Genomic DNA, 4,861 nt, shown 5'->3' with positions numbered 1-4,861 from the left:
TCACACAGATTTATCAAGCAAGGGTATCGACCAAACAAGCAATTTCTATATGTTTTCATGCGGCCATATGGTTATAATGCAAACCTAGCATACTGATTTTATATGTACAGGAGTGAAATTATGGAACCTCAATTTAAAACAATCAGATCATGCAAAGGTGATAATAATCAGATCATGCGCATAACATAAACATGTTCGCCAGGATGATATATAATGCAAACTGGCAACACTGCCAAGTAGATATGATGCACTCATTCTTAGCAGTCAGATTCTATATGTGCAAGGATAATATTAAAATATTCAATCAAGGTTTAGCAATTAATCAATCAGTTTCAGGTATGAGATTTAGCTAGACTAACAATCAGATTCAATTAGGTTTTATCAAGACTAGCAATTGGATCAATAATCAAAAATAATCAAATGGATTCAAGTATTACACAATTTAAGGTTTCGATCCAAAAATAGGGTTTCAATCATGAAAAACCAAAACAATCAGTTTCAAGGCTGATTCTATCAATTTTATTAATCAGTTTCAAGGCTGATATTTATCAGTTTCAAGGCTGATATTAGCAAGATGGAATCAAGCAATCTGATTTTAGGAATACGCAAATTAGGGTTTAGGGTTTCAATTCGAAATTAGGGTTTTATCAATCAATCAGCTTCTAGAAAATAATTTTAAACCTCAGAACAGTTGATTATATCATGAAACTATCAACCTAGTATAATATGAAACCTCAAAACATTCAATTCGGATTATGCAATACACAGATTCTATTTTAGGGTTTATCAATTCGAATTAGGGTTTATATTATAACAGATTCTAACATGCAATATTAAACTTCAAATCATTCAATCAGGTTATAAAAACTATCAATCCTAACTCACACGGATTTAAACCTCAAAAAAACATTCAATCAATCAAATAAAACAATTCAAGCACACGTAATTTAGGGTTTACAGATTTTAGTGTTTCACTTTGAACATTAGTTCATTCGATTCTGGGTTCTTAGAGTTTAGAGAGATCGATGGAGATTCAGATAGAGATCGAAAACTTAGCTTAGGTTGAGCTGATCGGTATCGTTGGTACGCGAGTTGGTACTTGCAGTCAAAGAACTCGTAGATCTGGAACAGTTTGATCACGGACTGGAACAGACTGATCGTACAATCTGGAATAGTTGAGGCGTACTGAAACTTGCAGAGATCAGTCCGCATATCGATCTTGTTGAGATCAGTGGTCGAATACAGATCAGGGTCATGATCAAAGCGAGGTTATCAATAGAGATTAGGGTTTTAGCAATGGAGAGAGATTTAGGGTTTATGGTCAATATTTTAGCTTAGGATTTTAGAGATCAATCATGCTAATAATGTGTTGTGAAAGTAATGGAAAAGTCTATCTTTATTAATAACATAGAGGTTCCTTATATAGGAGATTACACCGTCGTAGATAAATGGAAAGAGTACAAATCATAATCCAACTAGGAAAAAAAAAACATAAAGACATAAAGAAAAAGAAAAGCTGGCCGACTCTCTCTCTTTCTTGGGCCGCTGATGGTATAATCTTTTGGTTATGAGTCATCCACAATCTAGTTCATGACATAGCAGAGATTTTAATAGACTTGGCATTCATTTCCAGTTAAAAATAGTCCCCTTGAAATAATATCTCTGTAGATGTTATTCGAAGATACCTTTAAAATAAATAACAATAATAAATTCTCAATTACAGACATAATGAAGCAGGAGGCTGAGTAATGGCGATCGAGAGTAGTAAAAGAAGACCGTACGAAGATTCCAGAAAATGGATAGAGAAATTATAGCAAGAGTGGAAGAAGACGATCATAGTGCTCTTGTGTTTGAAATTCATGTTTATTCTCTGAGTTTCTTCATCGTCTTCTCCTCTTATTGTCTCTCTCACTCACGTTAATAAACAGGAAGAATTTATTATTCTAACCATCTTTAAATGTCCTCCTCAGTTTCTTGTCTTCTCACAACTTTTAGGTTAACAAATATCTGTCTCTAGCTTTCAAGGAAAAATATGTCTATCTCTCAGTGTATTCTTCTAACAATATTAGATGCTTACAATCTATTTTCTCTATGGTGAATTATCATAATGATTTAAGCTCATCATCAATGTTCTCAATAGTTTTTTCACTTGCAATGTTCTTATGCATCAATTGAGTCTTGTGAAGTACTATTGTTGCTGTGAATGATTTAAATCTTCTTGCTGAGACGAAAATGTTGTTCGTGTGTTGGTTACACTGGTAAGATACAAGGTTGCAGTGATTCTAGCTGACTTACAATTTCATCAACGAAAGAGAAACTTGCGGTTGTAACAAGTACAAAATCATAGGAAAAACGAACATCACTTTCTGCAGAATATACCTTTCGCTTGAGACTTTTGTTTCTTGGAAGCAAACTCGACTTTCTTTGCCTTATTCTCGTTTATGGTCTTCTTGACTATCTCCGTCCTATCCTGAAAAGAATCACCAAAACTCCCTTTTAGAGTCATGTCTCAAAAGATGGATATAGTTAAATGTTTTGGGCAAAATAAAACTAACCGTAGAGCAGCTTTCTGGCTGCATCACGAACATCAGTCTTTTTTTTTCTTTTTTTTTTTATTTTACGAACATCAGTCTTTCCTGCTCGCTTTTTTTGAATGATCTCCAAACTGTCGCCGCCACCGATTGACCTCTAGAGTATGGCTTCTTGGTTGCACGTCTCCTCTTTTTTTAAGCCTCTTGATAGTTGGTATTAGTAATGAGCGTATCTTTACAAAGCATGTGTGATAAAAAAACAAAAAAAGTGCAGACAAAAAAATATTATCATTTCAAATCACTGAAACAACTTTGAAATTTTTAGAAAATATCACACCAAATCACCTATAGATTTCATTTTTCATTTTTTAAGTTTTACTAAAATCACTCAGATAACTTCAAATCTCACCTAAATCCAACCAAAATTAAAACACTCAAAAAAAAACCTTTAATTCAGAGCTGACTAGCTGAGCGATTAAAAAGCTTTACATGTAAGTTTAAAAATTTAAATCTAACTCTTTACTGTTTTGGTTACACATTGCTTGCTTTGTTTTCTGATGGTCGTTTCTCTCGCTGGTACGGTACGTAAAGTTTCTTGTTTGGTTCTTGTTTAGCTCTTTTAGTTGTGTTCCTGTTTAAAAATTAAAGGTAGTAGACTTCAAGTGAAAATAAAATTAGGGCTAGTAGACCTCAAGTGAAAATGAAATTTAGTTACAAGATTCAAATAAAAACAGATCCAAATGAAAATAAACATAGATATATTTATAAAAAAAAACCACTAGTCCTTTTTTAAAAAAAAAAAACAACAAGTGACAACACAAACATCGCACTGAAACACAAACCATAAGACATACCCCATCCGGAAATCCACAAGTATGGCTCTTATGTAGCCTTATTCATAGAGAAATCAAGAAACGAACCCAACAAATTTTTCAGCTGGCGACTGGAGCGAAATAAGCACCAAGAGAATTGACTTGGGAGTCAGCGAAGCCATGAAAACCGGCGATCTTCTTGTCTTTTACTTCAAGTGAAATATCTGTACCTTCTTCTCCAGGAGTTTTTTCAAATCCATAACACTCTGAAGTCTTTGTGTTGGTTATGAATTTAATGCCCACAATCTTGTTGGTTGAATCAGACCAACCCTTCACGGAAAGTAGATACTCGTTGGGACGACTTATCAAACTTATTATTATGTCCAGATCTAGATTAGTTTAAATATGTGTTGTAACCAAAATTTACAAGTTAAAGAATTAAGTTTTTCCTTCTTTACTATCTCTCTCTTTTACTTTCTAGATTCACAACTCTCTCTCTGTCTCTTGTTCTTGAACTGTTCATCCTGATTTCTTATTTTCGTACATGGTATCAGAGCTTCTAAGCTCCTAAAACACCTTTCTACTTCCGCAAATCTCTTTACTCTTTTCACTCTTTTACTCACTTGATTCAAAATGGAGCAACACAGACCTATGATCAACATTCCAGTTGTTCTTAAAGGATTAAACTATCTACTCTGGTCAAAATTGACCAAGACAGCTCTTGGTGGAAAAGGTCTATGGGAGCACATAACTTCAAGTGGAGCACCAAGACAAACCACTCAAAGAGAAGATGGAAAGGAGATTGTAGTAATAGATGAAGGCAAATGGGGTCAGGAGGACCTTATGGTGCTGTCTGTTTTACAAAGTTCGCTTGACTCTTCTATTATGGCATATTTTCACTGTGGAACCGCAAAAGAATTGTGGGATACCTTACACAAGGTGTATGGCAACACTTCAAACCTTACCAGAATTTTTGAAGTGAAAAAGGCAATCAACAACTTACAGCAGGAAGAGATGAACTTTACCAAGCTCCTTGGGAAGTTTAGTCAACTGTGGTCTGAGCTTGAAATGCTAAGGCCAAACACCACTGATCCAAACATCCTCAATAAAAGCCGTGAGCAAGACAAGGTCGTTGGGTTACTTCTTACACTCAATCCAACCTTTAATGATGTTATCAAACATATCCTGAGAGCTAAGGAGCTTCCAAGCATGGATGATGTTTGTTCTCAGCTACAAAAGGAACTTGGCTCAGATGGATTGTTTGGAGTAAAAGGAGAGCTGTCTATGGCAAGCAAAGCTGAGAAGGTGGAGGCTGCTGCAGCAAACAAAGTTGCGTACAAACAAGGGGTGATAGGCGTGTGACTTGTGAATATTGCAAGAAACAAGGTCACTCCAAGAACAACTGATGGGTCCTTCATCCTCACCTCAGACCACCTTCAACATCCAAGTTCAGCCAAACTAGAGCTCATGAAGCCGTGCACAACCATGAGGCTGGAAAGGCTATGGTGTCTACTTCTC

General features: G+C 35.4%; 1 long non-coding RNA gene across 2 annotated transcripts in view; it reads right to left on the bottom strand.

The window, feature by feature from the left end:
• Window positions 1–2,204: 2,204 nt before the first annotated feature.
• LOC106297051 overlaps window positions 2,205–4,861 on the bottom strand; it is a 7,266-nt gene continuing 4,609 nt past the window's right edge. Inside the window, exons 2-4 of one of the 2 annotated variants that reach the window (XR_001261377.1) lie at window positions 3,386–3,673; window positions 2,556–3,162; window positions 2,205–2,470 (exon numbers count right to left, since the gene is read on the bottom strand). This is a non-coding gene — a long non-coding RNA (uncharacterized LOC106297051). Of the gene's footprint in view, window positions 2,471–2,555; window positions 3,163–3,385; window positions 3,746–4,861 lie in introns of those variants that run through there. The other variant, XR_001261376.1, reaches the window with a different exon arrangement.

Source organism: Brassica oleracea, chromosome C6 (assembly GCF_000695525.1).
Source record: "Brassica oleracea var. oleracea cultivar TO1000 chromosome C6, BOL, whole genome shotgun sequence".
Classification (NCBI taxonomy): Eukaryota; Viridiplantae; Streptophyta; class Magnoliopsida; order Brassicales; family Brassicaceae; genus Brassica; species Brassica oleracea.
This window is presented reverse-complemented; position numbering and strand designations above follow the sequence as displayed.